Raw genomic sequence first — 15,244 nt, 5'->3', positions numbered from 1 at the left:
TGACTCCATATCATCAACATTAAGTTTCAAAGTCCCAAAATTTTGTTAGGATTAAAAAAGATGTTCAAATTGTAGTAATGGTTTGAAGGATAAACAACAAAGAGAGCATACAGCAGCGGAAGACTAGGGTCATGTTTTACTCTATATGTATCTAAACGAAGAATAGAGAAGGTAAACGATAAGCTTACCTTTGTAGTTCTTAACTTCTTCTTCGTTCCAAAACTTCTTTTTGCCTAAAGATCATGAACAAAGGACAATCACTATGTTGACCTACTAATCTCAAGACTAAGAATCGAGTTGTGGGACTCGTTTTTATGAAGGAAATCTTAGAGAGATGGAAGGAGAAAGGTGTATCGTTTTTTGAGAATTTTCATTAAAACTTTATCAATCTCTCCTCATTTTGTAAATGAAAGTTTATAAAGAAAATTACATGCAAAATGCATGCAATTTACTTCCTGAAATCTCAACACCTAATTATTCCATTAACTATTAATGGAATTAGTGGCTTATAAATTTATTACAAGCTGCCACATTTCCCACTAACATTTAGTGATAAATATATTAGTCAAAGAGTAATTTGGTCATTTGACCAATTAAGTCAAAGTCAAACTTTGACTTTTCTTAGTCAAAAGTCAACTTTTTGACTTTTTGTTATTTTATCCGTCTTAACTAATCCCAACCTCCCGAGTATGTATTCGCATTCATTTTTCTAAAATTCAAATCATATTTGAATGTAAATCCGGTCAAAGTTTTGTTTTTCAAAGTCAAAAGTCAACATGTTGATTTTTACAACTTTGATCGTTTTAAAACTTTCCAAGTTTCTAAATATGAATCCATATTCATATTTTTATTATTTCAATCATATTTAAACATAAACTTTCCTAGCTTCTAAATATGAAGTGACAACAGTCACAACATTCACAACAAAATTTAGACAGTCATAGCAATTCTATTGCACATTACAAGAAAGTTAGATTTTTTTCATTTTGTATTAAATTGTCATGTCTATATTTTACAAGATTTACAAGATATTTTCCTAATATCAAGTTTGATCTTAATATCAAGATGCTATCCTAATATCCTAATATCAAGATGTTGTCCTAATAACTCTAAAGATTTAATCTGCTTCTTATTCCTAAGTCTATGAATTTCTAAGTGAAAAACTCCAATATACAACAAACCAAAAATCATTATGTAAAAAATTATTATCGTCATACTGAGATCTCTTACCAACCCAACAACAAGATCGCTCTCTAAAAAGAAAATGGCAACAACTGCAAAAAATGGCAGCAACTACAAAAAATGGCAACAACCTAACATATGGCAACAACTATAAAAAATGAATACATAAAATAAAAAATACAAAAGATAAACCAACTAGAGTGTCGACCACTTGCGAGTTGATAGGTGTTCCATCTTTCTTCACATGTGCCTTCATCCAAACATCTACTTGGGTAATCGGAATTGAAGAAGAAGAGTTTTTCTACATTGAAACACAATAGTGAGTTATTTATTAGCTATATGTGCTAAATATAATAATGTTATTAATTACATAAAATTATACCAAATTTTCAACTAGTTGAGCATAGCCTCTACGACTACATGTGTGAGGAAGTTGCTTATGTTTCATATCTTTAAACTTCATGTTTTTTTCCTGAAAATCATACTCAATGAGATATCAAAAAAGGTTTTGTTAACAGACTGGTCCCACATGTTTATTTCTGCATAATATTTCTCTTGACAAATTAGTTAAGATTTTGGTTAAAATTCTTTCCTTAAAAGATGACTTCAAGTGGTTAGGATCTTTTCCTATATATTAGGTACTTTCTAAGGAAGTTGATTGCTTCAGTGAACATCAAGGATAAATAACCGAACACAGTAAGTTCTTTTTTAGAGTTTTCGAGATTAACATGGAGAAAATCAGATAGAAGAATATATCTTTTGAATCAAAGCTGAAGTTGAATGCATATTTGATTAGTGCTGCGATTAAGGGGGAGAAACTCCTTCTACTCTCTATTTAGTTATGATCATTATGTTACATCATAATCAAGTTCTGTTGAAACAGTTCTAGAATAGTACAGTAACAATAGTGTCAAAGTGTTGTTCTTTCAGTCATAACTATGTATTCAACATTTATTGTATTTGTGATTAATACAATATTTTTTCCTGGATAAACTGCCCCTAGATGTAGATATACATTCATCGAACTGGGTTACCAAATGTTACTGTGTTGTTTGTTCCTCTTCATGTTACTATAGTTTAGAACTCTTTACACAACTGAGGTTACAACTGCCACATATCACTAAACCGTTCATATTTCAATTGGTATCAGAGCGGGTCATCATTCGATCATCGTGGACGGAATTTGTGAAGGAAACTCAACCACTAGGCCACCTCTTTTGGATGGAGGAAACTATGGCTACTGGAAGTCACGTATGGAGGCATTTCTTATGTCTTTAGACATGAAGTGTTGGAGAGCCATTATATCAAGTTGAGAGCATCCCACTAAAAAGGATGAAATCGACAAAGTTACACGAAAGTCTGAACTAAAGTGGACAAGCGAAGAAGATGATGCAGCCGTGGGTAACTCACGTGCACTGAATGCACTGTTCAATGTTGTTGACCCAAACATATTTAAGCTAATCAACACCTGCAAGTCCGCTAAGGTCGCATGGGATATCCTGGAAGTAGCCTTTGAAGGAACATTAAAGGTGAAAATCTCACGGTTGCAGATCCTGACATCTCGTTTCGAAGCACTTCAAAATGACTGAAGAAGAGACTATTGCTGAGTTCAATGTTCCAGTACTTGACATTGCCAACGAATTAGATGTGTTAGGAGAAAAGATGTCTGATTCAAAACTTGTTCGGAAAGTCCTTAGATCTCTACCATCTAAGTTCAACATGAAAGTCACTGCGATCGAGGAAGCTAATGACCTATCAAAAATGAAGCTGGATGAACTGTTCGGGTCATTACGTACCTTCGAATTACACGTGGGAGACAATGCAAGTTGGAGGAAACCTGGTCTAGCTCTAACCTCAGTAAAGGAAGAATCTACAGAGGAATACAAAGTATCTCAAAACAACGACTCTCTAACGGAATCTGTGGTGTTACTGACAAAGCAGGTTGCAAAACTCAAGAGTCAGTTTCACAAACACATTGGCAATCAACGCAACAGCCGTGAAGCCACCTCAGCAACTCAGCCCAGAATATCAAGCTCTTCTTCATCTAGACTGTATCGAAGGAAGGACCACAAAATGAGGTGAAAAAGACAATGACTCTTCAAAATTTGAGAAGTATGGCAAATGAATCAGGTGTCATAAGTGTGAAGGATTTGGACACATTGAAACTGAATGTGCAACCTATCTCAAAACATAAGAAGAAGAGTCTGGTAGCCACGTTCTCAGATGAAGAAGACTATTTTGAAAGTGATGATGAATAAGTAGGAATGACCTTGATCAATATCACCACTATGAACGAAGAAGAAGCTGCAAAATTGAACTCTCGAGCATTGAACCAGTAGGAATCAATGGTAGATGACTGTCTCAACGAAAGTTTAGTGAAAAGGAAGATCAGACAATCATCATACAACAACAAGAAAGGATACAATGCTTGATGGAAGAAAGTCAAAGCTTCTTGTCCTCAATAGTTATTCTAAAAGCCGAATTAAAGGAAACCAAAAATCAGTATGAAGAACTAACCAAATTCGTAAAGATGTTGACGAACGAGACTAAAATACTTGATCACTTAATTGGCCAAGGGAAGAGATGCGATGACAAAAGAGGTCTGGGGTTTGCTGGAAGGAAAGGCACAGGGAATAAGACCACTGTGTTTGTACGAGAGTGTGACACTTAGAACAATCAGGCAGAAAATGCAAACGAGAAGTACACAAAGGATGCTGTCTCACCTTTAAAATCTCTGAACAGACGAAAAATTTGTTAATTCTATGGAAAGAGTGGAAACTTTCGACTACAAAGTCTCATGTACCGTCAACATGCTCTCAGTCAAAGCATATATTTGAAAAGATGAAGGACAAAATGGTGTTCGAAAACTAATTCGAAAGACTGCAAGGTAGCTCTTATTTCTGTTAATAATTCTAATTCCACTGACTGGTATTTTGATAGTGGCTGCTCTAGACATATGATTGGAAATGTCGCCTTCTTCTTAGAACTTAGCGAATGCAACGCAGGATTTGTGGTTTTTGGTGATGGAGGAAAAGGTAAAATCATAGGTAAAGGGACTATTGATCATCCTAGGTTGCCCTATCTACTTGATGTTCGCTTGGTGCAAGGGCTGTCAGTAAATCTGATTAGCATTAGTCAATTATGCGATCAAGGATATCAAGTCAGCTTTAGTAAGGACAGATGCAATGTGGTAGATAGTCAAAACAAAGTCTTTCTTAGAAGAACAAGGCTGTCAGATAACTGTTATCACTGGGATTCGGAGGTCAATTTATGAAATATGTTAAAGGCGGAGGAAATTAGTCTATGGCACAAGTGATTGGAACACATCAATGGAACTTCCATTGCCAAAGTTGTAAATGTTGACGCCATTATAGGCCTTCCCACTCTCTCTTTTAATCCACAAGAATGCTGTCCAGATTGTCTTGCTGGGAAGCAAGTCAAGTCATCCCATAAGTCCACCAGTCTGCCCTTTACTTTACGCACTCTGGAACTTCTCCATATAGATCTCATGGGGCCAATGCAAACAGAAAGTCTGGGAGGAAAAAGGTATGCACTAGTGTGTGTAGATGATTTTTCTCGCTATACCTGGGTGAAATTTATTCATGTTAAATCTGAAACATTAAAAGTATGTCAAATCCTGTTCCTACAACTTCAAAGAGAAAAGAATACCGGTATTTGTCGCATACGAAGTGATCATGGCCGTGAGTTTGAAAATAAATATTTTACTGAATTTTGTGAGAACGAAGGAATTTTTCTTGAGTTTTCAGCCCCGCTGACACCTCAGCAAAATGGAGTTGTTGAACGAAAGAACCGAACGCTACAGGAAATGGCTCGAGTGATGATTCACGCAAAACATCTGCCCACTTACTTCTGGGCTGAAGCTCTAAACACCGCCTGTCATATACACAATCGGGTCACTCTTCGTCCTGGGACAATTACTACTTCATATGAACTCTGGAAAGGGAGAAAACCGAATGTAAAGTACTTTCTCATTTTTGGTAATACCTACTTTATTTTCAGTGACAAGGATCATCACCGAAAGTGGGATTCGAAGTCAGATAGAGGAATATTTCTTGGCTACTCAACTAACAGTCGAGCCTACATAGTCTATAATCAGCGTACAAGGACCGTTATGAAATCCGTTAATGTCATCATCGATGATCATGGGAAATCTCTTCCTGATGAAGAAGATAGAGATATCTGGGCTCCCTACTCCCAGAAAACTAAAACTACAGGGTCTGAACTCTCTTCCCTAATCGACGATAAAGATAATTCATCTTTTCACTCAAACATACATAGCATGGTCGTTTCTATCGAGTCTACATCAGTTAGTCACTCTGACGCTTGTGCAAGTGAAGCATCAGTGTCTGCCTGTCAGCAGACTAATGAATACACCACTAAATTACCTAATACCACTGATACGGCTGGTTCATCAATGCAGAAAAGCTGGCTCCAACACATATAGCCAAAAATCATCCATCAAGCTCTATAATTGGAGATGTACACAGTGGGATTACCACACGAAGGAAGGAGGAGAGACTATGCAAAGATGGTTGCCAATGTATGCTACACATCCACCATAGAACCCACAAATGTTACTGCTGCTCTTACTGATGAGCATTGGATCTTGGCTATAGGAGGAACTACTGCAGTTTGAAAGAAATTAGGTACGGATCTTGTGCCAAAACCACCCCATGCAAACATAATTGGAACTAAATGGATTTTTAAGAATAAAACGTATGAACAAGGAAGAGTTATTCGAAACAAAGCTAGACTAGTTGCACAGGGGTATTCTCAGATTGAAGGATTAGATTTTTGCGAGACGTTTGCGCCTATAGCCAGATTAGAAGCAATTCGATTACTTCTGAGTTATGCTTGTTTTCAGAGGTTCAAACTTTTTCAAATGGATGTGAAGAGTGCCTTTTTAAATGGATATTTATCTGAGGAAGTGTATGTTTCTCAACCAAAAGGTTTTATCGATCCAGTGCACCGCGATCATGTGTACAAGCTAACTGAAAATAGACAAGCTAAACACATAATATCAAACCTTAAACTAAAGAAATAAATGCATCAACATTCATACTACAAACATATCTTGAAGGTTGTGCTGGTTTTATGTTTGATGAAGGCATTCCAATCATGCAATGAAGAAATGTTATCTAGCTTGAGTTTATTCAACTCCTCGTCATTTGTGGCTTCCTCAATTTTACTCACTAGGGGAGATTTCCTTGCTCTCTATAGTCCACCCATCTTTTGGAAAAAAAAATTATTTTGCCATTCATCAACATTATATCGTGCCTGATGAATAAAAGCATTTAGGTAGTGATCATATAAAAAAGCTCAAATTATATTCATTATATAAATATATAAATATAAATTACATACTTGAATAGAATGCTACAGTATTTCTTTTTGTATCGTTTCACTTTTAAATTGTATACATATAATATCAAACCTCAAGTTTTTAAATTATGGAGAGTTGTCATTTTCTCTTGCATAAAAAACTTGTTTAGCTTGTGATGCAAGAATGTATGGCTCGCTTGAGAATTGACTTTGGTTTTGATGTAGATTAACAAGCGTAAATCCATCGTCAACTTTAACACCATTATGGATTTTAGCCCAATCACACTTAAACAATGGAACCCGATAGACATAGTAATCTAATAAAATTATATCGGTTAGGACTCCATAATATGTAACCACATCAATCTTTGGAGATCCATCTCCATCACTTGATCTACATATAGTACTTGCATCAATTGAAACACCACTATTTTTGAGTCGATCTTTCCACGTTTTTAATATGGAACAGTTGACCATTTATAATATAACTTGAAAATAACATTACGGTCTTGTGTGGTCCTTTGTAAGCTATTTCAATATATCTGAGTCTTTTGTGTTATCGACATCCAATGAAATATGTTCCAATTAAAAGCTATATAGTTAGATGAATTCATGAATGAGACCATTATCATAAGTAAGCAAAACATTACATTCTCTTTCAACCAAATAGGAAATTGTTTTGAGTGAACCATCATTAATTGAGTGTTATCATTTGCAAGTCTTTAATTTGATAGGATCAATTCATTCCTATCCCTTCTAAAATATTTGATGTATAACTAATTAAAATTCGAATACAATCTTCAAAGGATGATAAATAGTGTACAATTGATACATCACTCACTCTATGAATGGTTTAACTGCTTCTGTGTTGAACAAGACATATTGATGTGCAAGGTTGAACACTTCATCAGATAATGTAATTTCCTTTCTAGTAGATATAGGACAACCTTCAAGAATGATATCATTATTAAATTCTTCGTTCCAATGTTGTTTATCGTCAAGTCCTATTGAACCTTGAACACAATTCTTATAAAAAAAATAATGCATTCTTTGGCTAACGCTCTGCAATGCACTCTTCTGGACGTGACTGATTCCTAACAAACATTTTTAAAGTCTTCATGTACCTTAGGTTAATATCATAACTATTATAAGATACCTAAGATATTTAGTTGTATGCTACCTATAATGTATGATATGAAAATAAGATACCTTTCGAATGAATACATCCAACGAAATTGAATGAGTCCACATAAATGAACTTCACGACCCAAATGAATGACCAAATGAGTCATGATGTCAAAGAATGAAGGAGGAAAATACCTCTAAAAAAGGCACAGTGTTTCAATTACCTCATTTTCAATTTCCAACATACTTTCTCGATCAATTACATGTTGGCAAATTTTATTAAGAAATCTACAGATTCGTGTTATTGAATGTCTTCGGCCCGTTGGAAGCATTCCCCCAATGACAACCGGTAGAAGTTGTTGCATTAGCACGTGATAGTCATGAGATTTTAATCCCATTACTTTGCTTTCCTCCACTAAAACATAGTTCGAAATGTTTGAACTATAACCATCAGGTACTTTCAACTCGTACAACCTCTTGCAAAACAGTTGTTTCTCTAATTTGGACAAAGTGTGTAAAGTTGGAGGAAGGTATACTGGACTCTTGTGTTATTCTGGGTGTAAGTCATGTCGAAAATTCCTGTCTTACAAATATTTACAAATATTGTATCCATCTTTTGATTTTCCATTAATATCCTGCAATGTGCCTATATGCTCTCACATACGTTTTTCTTAACATGTATGTCGTCTAAGTTGTGACGTAATACAAGTTCCTACATTAGCGTAAAAATAGGTAAGTGCATTACCTAATGTACAATGGAAGACTAGCAAATTAAACGACATTAGTGACAAAATGTACATACCTTTCAATATGGTAAGTCAAAGAAGATTTATCATTTTTTCCACATTCCTTTCAACTCTTTTTGTCTCTTTCGTTTTTTCTTATCAACTTTTTCAAAGCAATTTTGAATATCTTTAAGTCAGGTATCAATTGCATTCCCATTTGTAATTGTAGAAACTTAACGGTCTTCAACTTTGCCATCAAACCATGACTTCTTTCCTCCATACGGATGAGATGGAGGCAAAAAACATCTATGACCCATATACATTAATTTCTTACTATGGTACAACCATTGAGAATGTATGTGTTCCCCACAAATTGGACTTGTCGTCTTGCCCTTTGTTATACACTTAGCAAGATTTCCATAAGCAGAAAAGTCATTGATCGTCCACATAAGCACAACTCTTAAATTGAAGTTTGATTTGCTAACTACATCGTAAATTTCCACTCTGTCCCATAGCAATTTCAAGTTTCAATTAATGGTTGAAAAAAATGTCAATGTTATTGCCAGGCTATTTAGGACCAGGAATCAGTAAAGTAAACATTATATTTTCTTTCGACATGCATAACCAAGGAGGTAGGTTGTATGTCACAAGCATGACTAGCCAACAATTGTACATACTACTAAGGTTAGAGAATGGGTTGAAACCATCGGTTGTAAGATCGAATCTCAATTTTCAGGGATCATTTGGAAAGTCGGGCCACTTTGCATCAATCGAGTCCCATGAAACACAATCGACTGGATGATGCATCTTCCCGTCACTACTTTTATGGTTCACATGCCATGTCAATAATTCGGCTACATCATGCATTTGGAACATTCGTTTCAGTCTTGGAATCAATAAAAAGTATCTCGACACTTTTGTTGGATTACCCCGTTTCATTCTTTTGGTGAGCTTATCCACCTTCCATAGAGAATGCCCACAAATTGGACATGTCTCTAAATCTTTATTCTCTTTCGTAAACAAGCAATAATAAACCCGATATTTTCTTTGATTTTTTTTATAAAAAATATATGAAAGGAATAAAAGAAATGGAAATTAAGTATATAATATTATATATATATATATATATATATATATATATATAATGGTTTTTATAAAAAAAAAAAGAAGAAGAAGAAGAAGAAGAGAAAAGAAATGATATAAGGGAAGGAAAAATGAAGAGAAATTCCAATTTACTACAACTTTTGTGAAGAAATTGTGAACCAAAAACGACTGAAAATAAGTTAAATTGTAGGGATAAGTTAAAGGGGTCGTGGTGTACGCGATTGTTGGAGCGGTTCTGTTTCGAGGGACATCTGAGATTATACACAGAGAATCAAATTTACATGTCTTGAGGTGAGTTTTAGAGGACCTCAAAGTGAAGATTTTGACATAATGAACTCTTACTTTGGTTAAGTATCGGAAGAGTTATGATCATTTGAATGTCATGCTGCGAATCTGGAAAATTTTGAGAAATGTGTGGAATATGGTTTTATTTCTTAAAGTTAGACTTCTTAAGCATCATCTTTAGTGAGTCATATCAAGCATAACATTTGAAGATAATAATATTTAAGTTTCTAATACTTGGTTTTTGTTGTTTGATAGGCCAAGAGGAAATAGGTTGGGTTTACACACCAAGAAACTAGTCTAAGACTGTGAGCGACAAAAAATTTCTTTTGAAAATTATTCTTTGTAAAAAAACTGTTTCTTATAACTAAATGTTTAACGTACTTGACTACGAGTTTATAAATGATATATGATTTTTATGTTTAGTTTTCGAGTATGAGTTTCGAGCTTAGATTTCATAATGGAATCCACATGTTAGCACGTAATTAATGAGTTCTGAAAAGCAGTTGAAATGGTATTTTTTTAAGCAAAGCATAGTTTAAGAAAGAATTACTTTAAGATTTTCGGTTTTTCCATAAACAAGTTGAGTAAGTTTGAGTTTATGCAAGATTAAGATAAACATACATGTTTTAATGTTTTCATATGCTTTATGATATTTCCATTGACTACATGACTGAGATCTTGAGCTTGAGGCTAGAGGATATCGTGTGTACACTGGTTACGTTCCGTTGTTGACGTCGAGTGTACTCCGTAAAATCGATGTTGTTGTGTGTGCTGGACGAGCCCCACTACAACAAAGACGATGAGAGTGCTGGGCGAGCTCCACTACATTGTAGAACTAGTAAACGTTGGTTGTACTGGGCGTACCCTACACAACGTAATGAAGTCATGTTAGTTAAATAGTTTATAAACAGGAAATGTCTTGCTAGATTTTATAGATATATGTATTGAATGTTTGAAGGAGCTGTTTTCTGAAAATATTTACAGTTAATGATTTGCTTGTTAGATTTCTAAGTTTTCAATGATTATCATGAGTTCTTAATTATAGTTGTAAAGTATTGTCACTCACTGGGCTTCATAGCTTACCCTTCCAAAATGTTTTACCCACTTTCTAGGTAGAGATCAAGTTCTCGGTGCCTGATAGGCTGCCTTAGTCTGTTGAAGCTTCAATATCGATTGCCAATATGTGGTTAGAGTTGTGCATAGAGTATGTTGTGTTATGATGTATATATCTATGTATGATATAGATACTTATAGTTTATGTAAGTTTTAGGAGTTGCGGTTGTGTAAACATTTATTTATTATGTTTTGGTTAAGGTGTCTCCAGATTTACTTGCAGAATCAGTTATTTCCGGGCTACTCTTCATGTATGTATATGATTAGTCTAGGTTCCGTTGTGTTGTGTTGCATGTATAATAGTTTATATACTATATTAGCAAGTTTATCACGTTAATGAATTCGGCAAAGTCGACAGATATCGGTAGAGAAAAGCGTTGTCGATCGGCTTCACGCCGTCTTTCGGTCTAAGCTAGCAGGTAGTCCGGGAGGGGGTGTGACAACTTGGTATTAGAGCAATTTGTTTCATGGGAATTAAGATAGAGTAGTTAGCTCTAAGAAGAAACTGGAAAGTAAATAGTTGGAAGTCAAGTTAGCTTAGAAGGAACTAGTGGAGTATAGTCTAAGTAAGGGTAGAAGTAAGTTCAGTTATGATTAACATGTGAGTAGACATTTAGTATCATGCATTTGAGTTAAGTATCTATAGTATGTCTAATGTGTTGACATATTATATGAGCCATGTCACCACGTACTAGCAAACGACGCAAGCAAAATTAGGACAGGATGCAAGGTCCTACCTATGGTCACTCTGTAGGGGAATCTATTACCCTAAGAGTTCAGGTTGGGACAGGAAACGAGCGATTTGCGACAACTGAACAGGAGATAGGAAGACCAGAGAGAGTAGAGCCTAGTGATTCAGAAAAGGCATACTAAATTGAATGACTAAAAAAGTTAGGGGCTACAGGGTTTAAGGGTTCCATAGATTTAGCTGATGCAAAGGATTGGTTGAATATGCTTGAAAACTGTTTTGACGTGATGAATTGGCCACATTTTTTGTTGTAGAAGGAGGCTGAAGAATCGTGGAAATCCATATTAGCTAGGCGTAGTGATGCACGTACTTTAGACTGGCAGACTTTTAGAGGCATATTTGAAGATAAGTATTATCCCAACACATACTACGAGATCAAGAGGGATGAGTTTTTGGGGTTGAAACAAGGATTACTTTCAGTAGCCGAGTACGAGAGAAAGTATACCGAGCTTTCATGGTATGTTGATGTTATTATGGTATCTGAGAGTGAAAGGTGCCGAAGGTTTGAAAGAGGGTTGCATTTTGAAATACGTACCTAAGTTACAGACTTTGCTAAGTGGATGGATTTTTCTCAATTAGTGGAGACTGCCCTTCATGTGGAGCAGAGTATAACAGAAGAGAAATCAACAGTGGAGCTTAGTCATGGGGCTTCAACAACTAGCGGGTTTAGAGGTTGTAAGCAGCAGAGGTTCACACTTGGGGTAAATATTTCAGATCGTTAGGACTTTAAGAGTCGGTCTAGAGGCCAAGCATCGAGGAACATGAGTTATGGTAGTGTTTTTCAGAGACAGAGCCATAGAATATCTAGTCAATCCACTCGATCAACTGTAAGACAGCAGCTAGGTCAGGAATCCGTTGCTAGTACAGTCAGACGAACCCCATGCACGAGTTGTGGCAGGAACCATCGGGGTCAGTGTTTAGTGGGTGCTAGTGTGTGTTACCAGTGTGGACAGCCAGGACATTTCAAGAAAGATTGCCCGCAGTTGAACATGACAGTTCAGAGAGATCAGGGACTTGAGTCCCAAACAGTTGAGCAATCGAGAGTTTCAGTGGTTCCAATAGAGGGCACCAGAGGTGCAAGGCAAAAGGGAGTTGTTGGAAAACCCAGGCAACAGGGAAAGGTCTATGCTATGACTCAACAAGAAGCGGAGGATGCACCAGACGTTATTACTGGTACGATTCTTATTTGTAATCTACCTACAGTTGTTTTATTTGATCCAAGTGCTACGCATTCTTTTGTTTCTAGTATATTTCTGATTAAACTGAATAGGATGCTAGAGCCTTTACCTGAGGCGTTAGTTATATATACTCCAGTTATGTTTTACTTGTCAATGAGGTGTTGCGTAATTGTAAAGTTTAGTAGAAGGTATCGGTATGCTAGTGGACTTGATACCACTAGAGTTACAGAAGTTAAATGTAATTTTGGGAATGAATTTCTTATTTGCCCACTATGCATCAATGGATTGCCATAGGAAGGAAGTGGTTTTCTGAAAATTAGGCTTTGTTGAAGTGGTTTTTAGAGGTATGAGAAAGGTCGTTCCTAGGAGTTTAATCTCAGTTTTGAAAGCTGAGAAATTGCTGAGGAAAGGTTGCATCACGTTTCTTGCACATGTGGTAATAGTGCAGAGAGAAAAGCTGAAGCCAGAAGATGTTCCTATGGTGAAAAAGTTTCTTGATGTATTTTCAGATGATATGTCAGGTTTGCCACCTGATAGAGAGATTGAGTTCACTATTGAATTGTTACCAGGGACAGCACCTATTTCACAGGCACCGTATAGAATGGCTCCGAGCGAGCTTAAAGAATTGAAGGTGCAGCTACAAGAACTGGTTGACGAGGGATATATCAAGCTTAGTGTATCGCCTTAGGGAGCACCAGTGCTATTTGTGAAAAAGAAAGATGGTACCCTCAAATTATGTATTAACTATAGATAGTTAAACAAGGTTACAATACGTAACAAGTATCCTTTACCACGCATCGATGAGTTATTTGATCAACTAAAGGGAGCAGCATTGTTCTCTAAGATTGACTTAAGATCAGGATACCACCAATTGAAGGTTAGAGAATCAGATTTCATAAGACAGCATTCAGAACGAGGTATGGGCACTATGAGTTTCGAGTTATGCCATTCGATTTAACGAATGCGCCAATGGTTTTCATGGATCTCATGAACAGGATCTTCCATCAGTATTTAGATCAGTTTGTGATCGTATTCATTGATGATATACTAATTTACTCAGTTGACAGGAAAGCCCATGAGGAACATCTGAGGATTGTTTTACAAACTCTACATGATAAACAGTTGTATGCTAAGTTCAACAAATGTGAGTTCTGGTTGGAACAAGTAGTATTCTCAGGGTTGTCAATTGGGAAAGACCAACCAGTGCAATAGAAGTACGTAGTTTCCTGGGTTTGGCAGGATACTATAAGCGTTCTATTGAAGATTTCTCATGATTGGCATTGCCTTTAACAACTTTGACAAAGAAGAATGCTAAGTTTGAGTGGTCAGATAAATGCGAACAAAGTTTTCAGGAATTGAAGAAGAGATTAGTCACAACACCTATTCTGGCACTTTCTTTAACAGGGAAGGACTATGTGATTTATTGTGACGCTTTGAGGCAAGGATTAGGTTGTGTGCTTATGCAAGATAAGAATGTAATAGCTTATGCTTCAAGGCAGTTAAAGAAGCATGAGTGTAATTACCCTACCCATGATCTTGAGCTAGCGACAGTTGTTTTAGCATTGAAGATTTGGAGACATTATTTGTCTGGGGAAAAGTGCCATATTTTCACGGATCATAAGTCTAAAGTATATTTTTTTTATTAGAGAGAGCTAAATCTGAGAGAAAGGCGACGACTAGAACTGATTAAAGATTATAATTGTACTATAGAGTACCATCAAGGTAAGGCTAACGTAGTAGCGGATGCATTAAGAAGGAAGTCAAGACTTCCAAAGAGTGTTTTGTGTGGTATTTGAGCACCTTTGTTGAGTGATTTAAGAGGTTCCAAGGCAGTAGTGACTGCGAAGGATTCAAGAAGTCTGTTAGCTCAATTTCAGGTCCGGTCTTCTCTAGTAGCTAAGATTGTGAGAAGACAATTAGAGGACAGTAATTTACAGAAGAAGCTTGGAAAATCCAAGAAAGGCTTAGAGGAGGAGTTTAAGCTGAGAGCAAATGATGCCATTGTTAAACAGGGAAGATTATGTGTTCCGAATATCAGTAAGCTTAAGGATGCTATTCTAGAAGAAGCTTATAGTTCAGCTTACGCTATGCATCCAGGTAGCACCAAGATGTATAGAACTTTAAAGAAGACTTATTGGTAGCCTGGAATGAAGCAAAAGATAGTTAAATATGTCGATAGATGTTTAATTTAACAACAGGTTAAACCCGTGAGACAAAGGCCAAGAGGAGTTCTTAATCTTTTGCCAGTGCTACAGTGGAAATGGGAGCATATTATCATGGATTTTCTGTTTGGATTACCTTGTACATCTAGTGGACATAATGGTAGATGGGTAATAGTAAACAGACTCACCAAGACGACATGATTTATACCGATTAAAGCGACATCTACGTTAGATTAGCTAGCTAGATTATATGTCGATAAGATTGTGAGTCAATATAGA

The sequence above is a fragment of the Cucumis melo genome, chromosome 8 (assembly GCF_025177605.1).
Source record: "Cucumis melo cultivar AY chromosome 8, USDA_Cmelo_AY_1.0, whole genome shotgun sequence".
In the NCBI taxonomy this organism is placed as follows: Eukaryota; Viridiplantae; Streptophyta; class Magnoliopsida; order Cucurbitales; family Cucurbitaceae; genus Cucumis; species Cucumis melo.
This window is presented reverse-complemented; position numbering follows the sequence as displayed.